The 15,830-nt window shown below is 39.7% G+C and overlaps 1 long non-coding RNA gene across 1 annotated transcript in view; it reads left to right on the top strand.

Annotated features, from left to right (window-relative positions):
• The first annotated feature begins 393 nt into the window (after positions 1-393).
• LOC125620114 overlaps positions 394-15,830 on the top strand; it is an 86,390-nt gene continuing 70,953 nt past the window's right edge. Inside the window, exon 1 of the long non-coding RNA XR_007351691.1 lies at positions 394-560. This is a non-coding gene — a long non-coding RNA (uncharacterized LOC125620114). The remainder of the gene's footprint in view (positions 561-15,830) is intronic.

Genomic DNA, 15,830 nt, shown 5'->3' with positions numbered 1-15,830 from the left:
TTAATCATATATATATATATATATATATATATATATATATATATATACACACACACACACATACATACACACACACACACATACACACATATACATACACTAATCTGTATTGTTGAAACATTGTGATTATTTAGTCAGTATTGAAGACCTTACCTGCAGGTCAAACATGATTGTTCATTATGTAAATCATACTTGTTTTGTCTTCAGTGGTTAAATGCTACTATTTGGCTCCTACCTGTCCATTTCAATGGTGGCTTTTCCCCCTAGCATCCTTAGCTTACAAAGACAGCCACTCAATACAGGATTATTCTAGATTAATGTTCCACCCAACATCTATCTAGATGCCTTAGTGAAGGGAGCATACCCTGGATATTCTCAAGGAACAAGGGGAGGGTGGGAAGTCAGGTTCTCTCCAACGTTCCTATCTTCCTAAGTTTTCTTTCTCTTTTCTGTCAAGGAGCTTGTGGAATCTCATCTTGATTGAACAAAGTCACCTTTGAGTCCATATTTCAGATAATCAGTCAACCTGTTGGGATCCTTCACAGTTACTTCATTCTCTGGTAAGTTAAGCCATAATAATGTATTTGATTTGATCTAAGTTTATATTTAATCATTCTGGATCTAATACCCTTAGAGTTCATTCTCACATCTATTCTCCAACTTCATGCCAATGTATATTTTCAACTTCTTGCTGTTCTTCTGCACTATGAACTCTCTTGCCCCAGATATGCCTTGGTTATAGCCTCCCTGGAGCATGTTGAGGTTTAACTCTGGATACTGATCTTGAGGTAGTGACAGGTGATAAGGAGAATAGGCATACTTTTCAAAGGTAGCCGTCTTATATGAGCTTATCACAAAGTATTCAAGTAAGGGGAGATGGCTGCACTTGAAATGTGGTAGTCATTCTGCTAGCAAGTGAGGTCTAGGAATATAAGATTAAAAATACTCAACCTTGTCTTCTTCCAAGTGTCAGGCATCCATTCTTTCCAAACAACATGTGAATTTTCACACAGAAACTTGGTCTATTTGTAAATTCATCTTATTATAATCCTGTGATTTACATAATTATATTATAGGTTTGATTTTTAGTCACTTCTCCCTTATGACTCCAATAAATAAGAGGTTCTTTTATGGGCACAAAGACACTTTCTGGTCTCTGTGGCTTGATCTCAGAAGAAAGTTCATCCCCAGTTCTTATAGTTGTACTTATTTCTGTAACTGTCAAGTTCTTCATCCACTTTGTCACTCAAAGCCTTGCCTTCAATAGACAACCCATCTCAAGCAGCCACAGGTAATAATTTAAGTCATCTTGATTCTATTGCTTGCTACAGATTACCAGGATGCCATCAGCCATTGGCAAGGAGATTATAGCTGTGTTCAAAGTTAAAGAGGTGAGCAACCCAATTACAGAATCTTGTCTTTTGAGGGTCAGTGTCTTAGCACTATTCATGGTACTAAGTATGCTATTAATCCAGGACCAACAAAAAACCATGATGTATATTTCAAAGGAGGACATTTATAGAAAGAATTGGCTACTTGGTGTTTTATTTATTTGTTGTCGTATACCTCAATGAAAACAACAAACATATATTATCTTGCAGTTTCTGAGGTTCATGAATCAGGAGGACTTTAGAATCTCTCATGACATTGCAATCAAGTTTTTGGAATTGGAGTCATCTAAAGACTTGGCTTGGATGTGGAGGATGTTATTTCAAGATGACCCACTCACATGGCTATTGACAGGAGGCCTTGATTTCTTGCTAGCATTTGGCAAAAAGCCTCAGTTCCTTTACATGCAGACCTCTCCACAGAGCTGTTGGAGTGTTCTCATGACCTAACAGTTGGCTTCCCCCAGAGAGTGATCTAAGAGAGAAAGCATGAAGAAGCCATGATACCTTTTATGACCTAGTTACATACTATCATTTACATCATAGACCGGTCATCAGAAGCAAGATCCTAAGTTCTCTCTACACTCCAGGAGAGATGAATTAAAATCCATTTTTTTTAGAGAGAGAAGAGTATCAATGAATTTCTGATGTATTTTAAAACTATAACAGAGTAGCATCAGAAGTTTGAAGGGGCAGAAAGGAATGCTGATGTAAGTTCAAAATCAGTACCTGCAGATAGCAGGTACCTGAAGGAACAAATGGGGGCTGGTATACTTAGCATCTCAGAGGGCTGATCTGTGTAGTTAGTGCTATGATTTTAGAATGGCATATATTATGTGGCTGTTGGTGGATCACTAAAGAAGGCTGCCACTTGGCTGATGTTCAGACCTCTGAGGGAAAGATGGTGTGAGACTCATGCTCTTTGGAGATGGCATGGTGTCACTCATACTCTGTCGCTGAAGGAGCACAGACAGCTGGTGGTTGTGCCTCTGGAAGTGTAGCTTCACTGGTACTGAACTATTTTATGCTTCTGGAGAAAAACTAACAGGAACTACAAGTAGAAAAAATTCATTCTTCCCTCCCCCTGCCTTCCAATTTCACACCAGTCCCCTTTACTGACAGAAGATAGCAGGAATCCATCTGGCAAGAGAATATTGAAAATCTAGTGCAAAGGAGCAGAGTATGGACGGGTTGGCTTGGTGCTAAGAGACAATAGGCAACCGACTGGTACAATTCTTTTATGTTTTGGAATTGGAGTCATCTTTTGCAGACACTTCTTTCTCAAATCACTCTTAATTCTTCACATTTAACTATGAAGAACATCTTACTTCTTCCCTGTAAGTAGCTGGTGCCTGTTATGAATTAGATACTCCAATATTTCAAAGTACACAAGACATGCAGATTTTTGATAAATAGATTTTAATGAAATGGAGACTTGAAAAGTTGAAATCATTTATTTCTTAGTTGAAATCTCTCTATTGCCCCAATGGCCAATTGGCTGTGTGGGAATGGAGAACATACATAGGTGGGATACCTAGATGTCTCTATTAGGTCACCCATTATGTTTTTTTTTCTCTTTTTTTGGCCTCTTTCCTAGTTTCTTGGCAAATCTGGTAAATATGCTCCAGTTTATAGTTGTTCTTTAAATTTGCTGAAGCCAAAGCTTGACCGCATGACTTTCTGGTTTGTGGCTTTGGAGAAGGTTGTAAATTGGGCACTCTTTTAGATCAATACTAAAAAAGTATTGTCACTATATGAATAGTCAAGAAACTCACCCTTCTCAAGATATTCTTTGAGTAAAGAGCCCCAAGTAGAAAAATTCTTCCCACTACCTCTGCCAAAGAGCCATCAGATCCCATCTGCTTTGGTATCCTGGGAAAGTTTTGTTCCCAGTCTAAACTCCAAGAACTGTCTGCAGGAAATCTAAGGGACTCTGAGATTTGGTATCCAGGTGTCTATGGCCCATGTGGGTAGAGCAGCTTAAATACATTTTTGCCACATTAGCTCACATGCATTCTCTCTTCACATTGCCATCAGACATATCTTTAAAGAATGTTTAATGCTCAAATACATTTAGTAGACACAATCAAGAATTTAATGGAAAATGAATATTAGAAGCTAGTGGTTGGGTAACATTTTTCATTTTCTTCTGATTTATGATCTTTCACCTGGTCTGTCCTCTCATTTCCCAGCCAGATTATGAGGAAGGCAGAACTTGACTTTGCCTCTGCCTTACTTTAGCTTCAAGGGACTCTCTTTCTTCTGCTCAGGTGCTATTTTTTTTGTCCCACACTGAGAGTGCCTTTGGGATTGGATAACCTGATGGAATGCACACCTTCTCAGAGCATCTATTTCCTTTTTTTTTTTTTGGCCAGTTAGCTCTTCTCCTTGGAATCTATCAGGGACATCACATTTATACATCTATAACGCCCCAAACTGAGCTCCTAATCATCATCATTGCTCTAACGTGCTCTCTCTTCAGTCTCTCCATTTCACTTAATGAAAACACCATCTTTCTTGCTTAGAGTCATTTTTATCTTTTTTCTTTCTTTCTTATTCTTTATCATTAATCTGTTAGCAAACCTATTGGTTCTACTATTGATATATATCCATAATCTGTCCACATCTCACAAATCCCACTAGGGCCACTGTGTGCATACCATTAGCATCTCTTGCCTTGATTAATGCAATAACCTTCTTCCTTTTTTATCTGCTTTTGTCTTTCCTGCACTTCATTCTGTTCTCCACATAGCAGCAGAAGAAGCCTCTAAAGTTTAGAAGAGCATGTCACTCTTTGGTCCAAACCTTTCATTTGCTTCTCATCTCTCTAGTAGTAAAATCCTGTCTTCACAAAGGCCACAAGGGCTGTGTGATGACCTGGCCCCGTGCTGATCCGCTGAACTTTATCTCTTACTTCTTTCACCTTTGCTCACTCTGCACTAAAAACTCTGTCCTTATTGCTCTTTTTCTTTTTGTAAAGAAATCAGACGAATTCTTGACCTTTATACCTTCTTTTCTTTCTGAATAAGATGCCTCTCTTGCTCAGAGGGTTGCCCAGTGTGCTGTTCCCTTCCCTCAAGCCTTCTCTTCAGTGATAACTCCTCAGTGAGGACTTCTGTGATCACTGATATTAAAACTCCTACCTGCTCAACTTCTTGTATAGCATATTCTATCCCTCCTCCTCATTATATTTGTATTAATAATACTAATTACCATTTGATACACTCAAGCAACCAAGTAAAAAATACATTTAACTTAGGTGTTGTTGGTTGTTGATGCCTCCCTAATACCTTGTGAACCATAAGAAGGCTTGGATTTTCATCTTCATAGTTCATTCTGTGTCTCAAGTTCCTGGAGGAATGTTTGGCACATAGTAGGTCTTCAGTAAATACTGGTTGAATGAATGAATGTATAAATATACATAAAAATGAATATCTTAAATGTGATGCAGGAATTTGACTAGGTGATATTTATATAAATCTCCTTTAGTTCTAAATCTATACAGATGAGTCTTGAGGTGGGGTCTTCAGGATGCAGTTGTAGGCTCTATGTTTAACATTTGGTAAGAAACTAGCACTGAAAAATCAAGACTGATGTCAGTCATGAACAGCCACCCCAGCATTATTGATCACGTATACAGGCCATACCAACCTGCTTCTACCTAGAAGTATTTGCATTGTAAAAGGATTCTTGTAATGATTCAGAAGCCAAAGGTTATCATTTTCTAATAGAAATCTCTTAATTCTAGTGTGCCAGTAGTAGGAAATACTTGACAGCTTATCTCACTTCTAGAAAGTATGTCTATTCTGTACTTTCCTAAGTGTAACTTCGAGTTTTATGTAGATCTTAGAGATCTAAACTTACTAGGAATAGATGCTGTATGTTGTTTTCTCCCTGGGTTAGTAGAATTTCCCCCTGCCTTTGTTTATCTGCTGTTTGGCAGTTGAGTAGAAAAATAACACAGTTTTTCATTTTGAGTGCTTAAGAGAGTATTTAGAAGGTTGGCACTGAGAAGAAAGCCCCCAAGGAGTCTTCAGTAGCAAAAACAATTAGCCAGCAAGTCTGTCTTGTATCTGTGTCAGCACTTGATAGTAATATGATACATACTGCCCCAGCCTGCTTGCACAGAGGTATATTAGGAAAAAAATACTCGGAGAAGGAGAACATAAACAATAGTGACCAGACCTCCAGTTCACTGACAAAAAATGAGAAGACCATTTATTCATTCATTCAACAACTATCTATTGATTACTTACCCTATGCCAGATATTATAATAAGCATTGTGATACATGAAACTCCTTTTCATGGAGCATAATTCAATAGTTCACCCTCAGAAGGTTGATTGAGTGCCTGATGTGTACCAGATACCAAGTTAGGTTCTGGGTACAGAAGATAAATAGTCTTGGACCTTGTCACCAGGGGAGATTTCTTTTCAGGAAGAAGAAAACCGGTTCTAGATATTTGGGCAAAGTGCCGGGAGAGGGCACAAGGAAACGGGTAGGCAGTTCTGTCTTAGGAGTCTGGGAAGATCAGTAAAGAACCCCCAGAGAAGGGGACATCTGGAATGAGTCTTTGCAAATGGTAGTTATCTGTTAGGACAGGAGGTTGGGGATAGGGGACAAAAGAATCCAGCAAGAGTAAAAGCAGGGAGCTAAGAGTTGTAAGGATTTTAAGGTCAGGACAACTGCTAGGCCAGATAATTTAGAGTCTTCTATGACACTTTAAGAATTTTGCTCTTTCTTCTGTAAACTACAGAAAGCCTTTGAAGGATTTTAAGAAGGAGAGTTACACAATCTCTCCTGGTTTTTAAAGATCGCTGTCACTTGGGTAGCACTTGGAGAATGAATTAGAGGAAGTGAGATTAGAGCCTGAGAGACAGTCAGGTGGCTACTTGCACGTTTAGAAAAAGGTGAGGCAGACTGAACTCTGGCAATCAAAGGGGGAAGGCAAGGAGGGAGCAGGCCTGAGAAATAGTAAAGACCTGGAGTCCACAAGGATTAGTTGGTGGGTCTGGGGGACAGAGGGAAGTAAAGTAAAGGGGGAAATAAAGAATGAGTTTTGCTTTCTAACTTGAGTCTCTTTTACAGAGACAAGGGAACATGGGGGAACAGATCTGCAGTCTTGGTTTGGTGTAAGTTCACTATGTGGTCTGGCTAGAGCTCTGCAGGCTCCCTTCACCAGCACAGGTGGCGCGTGGCTCACCTCATAGCCCTGGTAAGCTCCTTCAGAAGGTATTCATTGGTGAGAAGAGTTTGGGGATTGGCACCATATTAGAGTCAGCTGAGGAAGAATCTGTTCAAATATCTTCCCTAAAGGACTTCCCAAAACTCTAACCAGAAATTAGTTCATCGCCTGAAATAGGTTTTCTTTCTTTTTCTTTTTCACTTAGTATGTTTGAATTGAGATCCCAAAACTGTGGTTCAAAAGAGGAGAATGACGTAAAATGACATAAAGTGCTTCTAGCCAGTCAATCCCATGGCTAGAAGCAGGGGGAGCCTTCTCTGGCTGAGGTGACCATCATCATGGGACTTGGGGCCCTGACAGGGGCTGGTGAGGTCCTGGTGGTCCTTGTCATGCCCCCTCCTCATTGGTAAAGACTTAGGATTGAAGCATTAGAACTTTATTCCTTGAACTTGAAACTTTAACCACTAAGTGGTAGGGCTTAATGCTTTCCTCATAATAGATATTTTAATGATAACAACACAATTTCCATGACTTCCCTCCAAGATAATTGCTTCCATATCTGTGACTCCAGAACATTTGATTAACACCTCTATCTAATCTAACACTGCTGATGGTATGACATTCTCTATCAGATTGTGTCTCTAAGGACAGAGACCTCATCTCATTTGTCACTGAACTCAGCATCAAATATAGTAGATGTTCAGTTAACTTTTGAGTTAAATGAATTGCCACTTATGGGAATAGCAACGGATTGGCCTTTTAAGTTTCAAGCCATTTTATTTTGTTACTGTAATGTGTGTTCTCTTTGGAAGGAAACCACTTGATCATCCCTATTTAACACAGGAGGAGTGTGTCCCAAGTGACTTTATGCAGCTTGGAAGAGGAGGGACTAGAATCTGGCTCTTTTTATACGGTCCCTCCCCTTCTCCCTCTGCATGGTAGATCCTTCCCAAGAAAGGGCTCTAAAAGGGGTGCAGACTAAAAGCACAGAGCCCTTCTGAGAAGTGCAGAGTAAATGAGATTTTGTCTCAGAACATGGAAGCTGGGAATAGAGGTGAAAAACTACATCTACTGCCAATTTTGTCTAGAGTAGCCTTGAAAGCTAACATTTTATAAAGACACCACTGAGCTCAGATTTCCACGGAGGGCAGGTCAGCAATAATCCTGGCATTATGTGCTCTCAGGCCTGTGACCACAGCATAAATGCCAGGGAAAGAAATCTCACAGTCCTTGTGCACTCCACTTGAAAATGCAGGTGTGGTTGTAAAGGGCCAGGGACAGAAGGGGTTTGAGTTACCAGGGTAGATGCTAAATATTCATCTTGGAAAAGCTCATTGGGGCTTAGAATCTTATTGACTACATTCCAGCTTTATTTTCTTGGTTTGCAGAAAGCTTCTGCAATTGTAAACTCCAAGTTTTAAAAATTTCATGTTGCAGGGAAATAAATGTTATTCCTAGTGGAAGTTTCATAAGCTTTTAATAAGGAATAAGTTAAGTGAGTTCTTAGAAAGTAAGTGGCGTGAGAGTCTAATGGGATATGCCCTGTATCATTTTGGGGGGAAAGAGCTCCTTCACTTAGGCTCTGTGGGGGTAGGATATAAAGATGGGGTTCAAAAGAAAAGGAAGGAGAAAAGAATGTTGCAGGGTCAAGACTTCTGATCTCTGTGAAATACATAAAACTTCAGCTCCTATGCCCATCTCCAAGGTGCTAAGAGCCATTGCCAAGTAGTATGATGCATGGCATTTTTGGTTGAAAGGTGACACCAGCTAGCCATTGAGATGATATGATTATGTTAAGATCTACATTCATATGGATATTAGACCCCTGCTGTCCACCTTGGCCTGCTACGGGACTCCTGGAGAGTTCCCATTGGTTGGGGAAGTGCTGTAGGAGGGAATTCCGGAGGAGGGATTTTCTGTTGGGGGTTCGGGAGAAGCTGCGTGTGTAGGTCGGCATTTTTTCCCGGGAGCCTAAGGGGCATTGGCGGCAGTTTCAAAAATAAAGTTTGTTCCTGCTTGAGTGGCTTGTGATTTTGTGCCCAGCCAGACTGCGGCACAAGGGAATGCCAACTCTGTTGCATGAATGCATTTGGGTGAGTCCCCTCCTGGTTCCCAAATACACTGGTATATATTACACAGTACGGTGAAGTTTTAAAAATGACATCATCTCAAGAATTGGAGCCACTCTGTTTTTTGGTGCTCACATGTATGCAGTGCTGGGTCTCTGGCAGGGACTATGATCTCTCTATTTGTATGTGTAACAGTTTATTGTGAATCCTTGCATTCACTTGTTCAGTTACATCTCTCAGGGCAGATGCTTTCTTGCAAAGTTTCTTTGGAAAAAAAAAGGAGTGCCAATATGTGCAGTCATTATCCCATAAAAGAAGTCGCCGAACGGTGTCACCTCATTTCTTCTTCCCACTGCCCTTGCTTCATCTCCCTGACGACGGTTTCCAAGCACACACCTCCCCTCGGTTGGTTCTTTCTTTCACTGGGGTCCCCTTCATTACTCACCAACAAGGAACAACAACAAAACCTGGGCATCTGGCCAAACGACCTTTCCACTTGTCTTATAATTTTTTGTCAGGTCCCATTCTATGAAAGAATGGAAAATCCTTGAAGGCAGGTGCCATCCTTACCCAGAATTTATACTTAAAACCAGGCATCTTTTGGATATTTATTAAACTTTCTATATAAAGCACTGCAAAACTTTGATGGGATGACTCCAGAACTACTTTATCCTCTCTTTCTATTTTATTATTATTTTTCTTTTTTAGTGGCTGGTGGAAATAGGAAAAGGGAGGGTAGTCATTTAGGTGGGGAAAGACATTTCTCTAAATGTCAATACTTATGAAACGCCATTTTAAACCTTTATAAATGATTATCTTCCTCGGTACTGATGAGGCCGTCTCACATTGCTGTTCAGTTTATTTACTCAGGAGACCAATTTATTTCACTACCTCTGTACTAACTGTTTGCATTGACATCTAGGTCTGCTTTGAGCAAGCAACTGTGACAAGTTGTTTATTGAACTGTAAACAGGTATTGTCTGAATCTAAACAATGGCTTTATCTAATTAGGAGACCCTGGGCATCATCTTAGCCCCATGCGGCTATTCTAACCCAGTCTCCGCATCTCCTGCAGATTTCCCATGCCTTTTAAAATCTTCTTGCTCACAGTAAAACCCTTCATCACAAAGTGAAGAATAATCCTTATTTTGTCCTGTAACTGTACAGACTTGGTGTTTTGTGCAAAAAAGGGGACTGACTGTAATAAACTATGCAAGGGTGGTCCAATTTAGAATGGTTGAATAAGAAAAGGGAAACATGAATGAGATATAAAAAGACAAGGAGGATGAATAAAGATGAAGTAGGTCTGTTGCCTAGGCTGTAAAAACGCCTTGTATAAATTAGAAAACATTTTCCTACCAAAAGAAGGAAGTCAATGAAATGATGTTGATGTGAGTTTTCAGACAAAAATACAGGTATGATTATGGAAAGCATAATAGGAGAGCTGAGGGGGGAGAAGTTAATTTTCTGGACTTGGATTGAAATAGAACGTTGTAGGGAAAGCACTTGGAAAGCCTGTCTTCCCGCCATTGCTTTGTGTCTGAAGATGCTAATTGAGCTCAGCAATCAATGTCTTTTGTTTTCAGCTGTCAGCACTTTTCTGAAAGGCTTGGTCCAATCCTGGAGGGAGGAACTCTTAAGGAAGCTCCACTTTGTGCTAGCTATTATTATTACATGTTCCTCTTGGAAGGAAAGAATTAATTGCAATTTTGGAAAAAAAAAAAGTGTCACCACAGTGAAAGTTTTCAAACATGAGGCCAAACATAGATATCTTTCTCAAAAAAATTGGCCCAGGGATGCTCCACCGGCATATACATTGAAAAGAAAGCTGCATACAAGTGAACAGGGCGATGTATTATTTTTTTTTTGTTACTCTATAGACACTATGTTTATTTTATCATAAAGCTGTATTTTCACATTCTTTTTGTCTCTCCTCAGGCATTACGAGTTGCTTTCTTGGTTGCTTCTTTAACGGTTTGTGTAATTGCTTTCACTCACTGAGGCCCAATTGGTGGGTTCATGGTGAGTGCCTCATGAAATATGAATCTATTTAAAAATTAATAGTAAATCAATATTAATTCAATAAAATATTTTAATCTGAGGTATGAATATTTTATACCTTCACACAGACATGCAGATTTCAAAAGCCATTTTCATGTTTCTGACAGGCTGTCCGGTTTTGCCACCGCGACATGGAAATTATTCCTCCTTGTGCCGTGGGGGCGGGCTCCAGGCTCTCTCAGCTAGAGCCGCCCTGGTCAATGGTTATGTTTATTCAAACTGCTGGAGGAATGCAAATGAGATGCATGCTGCAGAGGAACACGGGAAGGTTTACCTTATTTAATCGAGTTTATAGTTTCTCCTGTCTCGGCTTGGAATATAGTTAAAGGGAGCCTCACACAATCTTACAGGTTAATCCTCGTTCACACTGGGTTTGACTCATATCAAACCTGGCATGCTGTGGCACCCGAAGGCTTCCCTGACAAGGGGCTCTAAAGAGATGGACTGCCACCGATCTCGTGGAAATGAGCCGGTTGCACCTAGCTGATAAAACCAGAGATTTACTGGAGCAGACAGGCCCCAGCTTAAACAGGCTTCTGTCTCTATTGAAACCCCTTCTGTCACTTGAATCAGTCATCTCTCCTGTCAGGCATCATCAGCTAAAACAATGGAGTGGTGTCTGAGTTTAGTTGAAGGGAAGGCCATGTCAGGGAACGGATAGGAATGTGCCCTTCTGATCAGCGGGACAGGATCCACTTGCCTTTCCTTACCTGAATTCGGAGAAGGTGGTTGCTACTCCAGGTGCAGAATAAAGCCACGGGGAGACTTTAGAGCTCAAGTAATGCTAATGAATTAGGAAGGGGAAAAAAAATGGCTTCAGCCCTGATTCAGTACAAGAAGTACTAGGTAATGGTTAAAATATATGTACCTCCTGTTGGGGGTTTCCACTTTCATTTGTCTTTAATATTTCTGTGTTACCTGGTGCCTAAGCTATATTGGTGGACAGAAATAAGCTCCCAAGGAAGAAAATGTAAGCTGAAACGCATTAAAAATTCGTTGGTTATGGCTTCTTCTTAAGGGAGCAATGGTAAATGAGGCGATTGAATTACTGAGTGTTTCCTGTGCATGGCTCAAGCCCTGGAGAACGAGTCTACATAGGTTAGAATAGCCCCAAACTAGGAAGCAGATATTACGAACACAGTAGAGGATTGAAATCAGATGCCTAACAGACAAGAACTGAGTCCTTCACATCTCCACATGTCCCCAGAGCCCCCCGAGTCTTGTATGTAGTAGGCCCTCAATATACATTTTGCTGAAGGAATGAATATGTATGTATTCCTTTTTGACATTTATTTAATTTGCCTTTGCAGTGTTCTCTGGACTCAGGCTAGGTGTATTTCAAAACTGTACCTAAGAGTGATATATATACACTTAACTTTTCAGTAAAATTTATTATTGTATTTTTCTTTTATAAGAGAAGGTTGCAACTTTGTAAATATGTACTGCAGTCGTATGTGGAAGTGAAGGGACTGTCACTGCATCTATCAGCCCAGAGCAGGGCTCTTTCCTCTGCGTGTGGGCGTGCACTGGCAATCAATGTTCCTTTGGAGGTATCCCCTGGCACCCCTATTACTCTCTTCTATTTCCTATTATTTGATAAGATGGTTTATTTCTGAGTGTTCCTGAGCGGGTTCTCTGGTCCCCTTTCCTAAACTTACTGAGTGGGAGGTGTGCATCAGTGCACACAGAGGGGGCACACGTGTGCTGCTGAACCAAGAGGTGTCCTCAAGAGGTTGATCAATTGTCCTGCTTGGCCAAAGACTTATCCTGGTGTTTGCACTGAAGTTTCCAGAACCTGAGACATCTCTTATTCCCAAGCAAAAAGAGACTGTTGAAAGCACTAGCCTAGGCACCTGAGATGTTATGTTTTTGACCTTAATGTTGTAGGTTTCAGGTGAATGCTGAATTTCTGGAAGTTATATGAGTTGGAAGATTGAGAAGGACTCTGATAGATTTTATGATTTTGCTAATAATAATAATGGTATGTAAAACGACAGTTACATAGTTAAGAAATCACCCATCTGGTGGTCTTTTATACATCAATTTTCAATTGACATATACTAATTGTACAAATTAATGGGATTCAGTGTGATATTTCCATATACACATGCACTGTGTGTTGATCATATCCAACCAAACTTCTTCCAGCCTTGCCTTTAGCACTCTTCCCAGTCCCTAGAAATCACTATTCTATTTCAGGTTGAGTTTTTATTTCTCTTCATTTTTTAGTTTCCATATATTATTTTTGACATTTTTAGCAAGTATTTTATTTACCGTAATGTTCACCAGGTCCGTCCATTTTGTTACAAATGACAGAATTTCATTTTTCTTTATGGCTGAATAATACTCCATTGTGTATATATATTTTCTTCATTCATTCATCTGTTGATGGGTACCCAGCTGATTCCATTCTTGGCTATTATAAATAGTGCTACAGCAAACATGGGCACGCAAGAATCTCTTATATGCAGATTTCATTTTCTGTGGATATATAGCCAAGAGTGGGTTAGAGATCTATGGTTATTCTGTATTTAGTTTTCTGAGAAACTTCCATATTGTTCTCCATAATGGTCCATTCAGATTCACAAATCACACTTGGGACCAGTTTTCAACATAAATGTAGCTTAGAAACCACAGTTTGACTAATAGTGGGACTGGTGGCTCTGTTCAGTGGGAAGACAGTACAGCTCTGTGGAGGAATCAAGTTTCAAGCCTGAAGTACCTGCTTCTAACCACTCAGCTGGGGGCCACTGTGGTTAACTGTGATGGAAAGGATCAATTTTGGTGTGCTCATTTTTTTGTTTATTAATGTTTTCCACTTGAGCATACCATCCTTGTGGGTAAGAATCGGGCTGTATCTAGCCTTGTATCTTCCCCCTGACTTTGTGGAATGGGTAGACTTTTAGCACTTGGGGAGACCACCTAGGCATTTGCTACTGGAAGTTGGTACATAAGAGCCTCACAGTTGTGATGCTTTCCTCCTCACTTTTCTTCCTCTCCATCTTCTACCTACTGTCACCTTTGGAGTCTACTCTGGCTCTCTCCCATGGTAAGTGCACGGGAGGAAATGCACTCATTTCCATGGGGACGAAAAATCAATTCTTCTTAACTTTTTGTGTGTATGTGTTTGAAGGTTTGTGCATAGGTGAGGACACACATGGCCCTACTTATACTCCTATGTCTTTTCATATAGATCTTAACACCCGAACACTTGTCTATTTCTTCTAAACCACCCAGATCTACTCAGAGAAAAATATAACTAATTGTCCCATGGCTTAAGTAACTCTTCCAGATGTTTGGAGAGAAGACATGTGTTAACATCCCAAAGTTATGATGCTTTAAAAGATAGCACTTTGATAATACATGTTTGGATTTCCAAGAATATAATTTCTTTGGAAGTTGGAAGCAATATGGCATATTAGGGAAACCAAGAGTGGTACAAATGTTAGCATTTCTGTGATCTCAGGTGGGCCAATTAAGCTTCATGAATTTTATTTTTCCTGAATAGGAAGTTACATAATGCCTATTTTGTAGGGTTTTGTGAGGTTTTCTTAGAAGCGTTGTATAAAGTGACAGTATCTGGCACATCACCATGGCTCTATAAATGATAGCTATTAAAAGTAAGAAAAATTAGTTCAGCTTATGAAAGTACTGCCTAGCAAAGAAACAGGCTGCCTTGGGAGTGGGTAGGCTCCACATCATTGCAGGCATTGAAAACAAGGCTGGATCATTATCTTTCCGGGATACACTAGAGGGAATTTCTCTACAATGTAAAGATTCTCATTATTTAATAGGCCATATTAGTGGTTGAGAAATTCTCACCTAAACTTTTAATAAAATACTGAATCTAAAAGAACACTTTCCAATAGTTTTCATGGTAGATATGTGAAATCAGTGCACAAAGTTGAAAAGCATAGACAAGAATTTGTTCCCAGGCAGAAGGACAAAAAAAAAAAAATGATGTTCCTTTAGAATAAAACTTAGTATCCCACTTATCAAGCCTGTCGTAGAAGGAATTGGGGAACCAAAGCGTAAGGAACCTGAATGTCTCTCCCATCTTGTCCTCGTGGTACCTTGACTTTTGCAGCTCTAGTCCCAATATTTTCTCTTCTGTGAGAGGGCTGGGGTTCCTGAAACTAACAGACTAGGATGCACCTTGGGAAGTGTGTGGTAATTCTGAGAAAGATAAGACTGAAAAACTTGAAGAGCAAGGAAGAAATAACCTCAGATGCTTGCATATGTTGAGAAATATTTGCCTTTTCTTTATTATGACAATTTTTGAGGGAATTTCCTTCTTACAAGGTGTTCCAGATGAATCTACCTTTGATGACCTTTGGGTGTTTTCATATGACATGAAACAAAGTTAATGTTTCTCTGAAGTTAGTTTGAAGAACATAGTTTTGCTAAATTTTAGTGTTCCACATCTCCTGGGCTATAAGCTAAGGGACTGTTGGCTAAATACCGAGGCAGTTTTCCCTTCGGTTTTGATACCGGAAAATGTGAATTTCTTATAAAAGATGATTCTTTAAAAATTGTGAAGGGACATAAGACCTCAAGTTACATATGGGAGAACTTTAAAAATCTGAAATATAATTAAAAATTTGAAGTATAAAATTGTTTTCTTTAAAATACATGCGAGCCAGGCATCGTGGTGTAGGCATATAATCCCAGTGGCTTGGGAGGTGGAAGAAGGAGGATCGCCAGTTCAAAACCAGACTTAGCAACTTAGCAAGGCCCTAAATAACTCAGTGAGACCCTGTATTTAAATAAAATACAAAAAAGGGCTGGGATGTGGCTCAGTGGTCAAGTGTCCCTTGGTTTAATCCCTGGCATCAAATAAACAAATAAGTGAATGAATGAATGAATGAATAATACATCTGGATTCTTAGGTTTTAGGAAAAATTTAAAGCATTTTGAGTTTGTTTGTTTTGCTGTTTGTCTGAGTCCAAAGTATTTGAAAACCATTTGGCATACACCTGTAATCCCCTTGTCTCAGGAGGCTAAGGCAGGAGGATCATAAATTCAAAGCCAGCCTCAACAACTCAGACAGGCCCTAGGAAATTTAGTGAGATCCTGTCTCTAAATTAAAAAAAAAAAAAAAAAAAAAAAAAAAAAAAAAAAAATTTT

Source organism: Marmota marmota, unplaced genomic scaffold (genome assembly GCF_001458135.2).
Source record: "Marmota marmota marmota unplaced genomic scaffold, marMar, whole genome shotgun sequence".
Taxonomy (NCBI): domain Eukaryota; kingdom Metazoa; phylum Chordata; class Mammalia; order Rodentia; family Sciuridae; genus Marmota; species Marmota marmota.
This window is presented reverse-complemented; position numbering and strand designations above follow the sequence as displayed.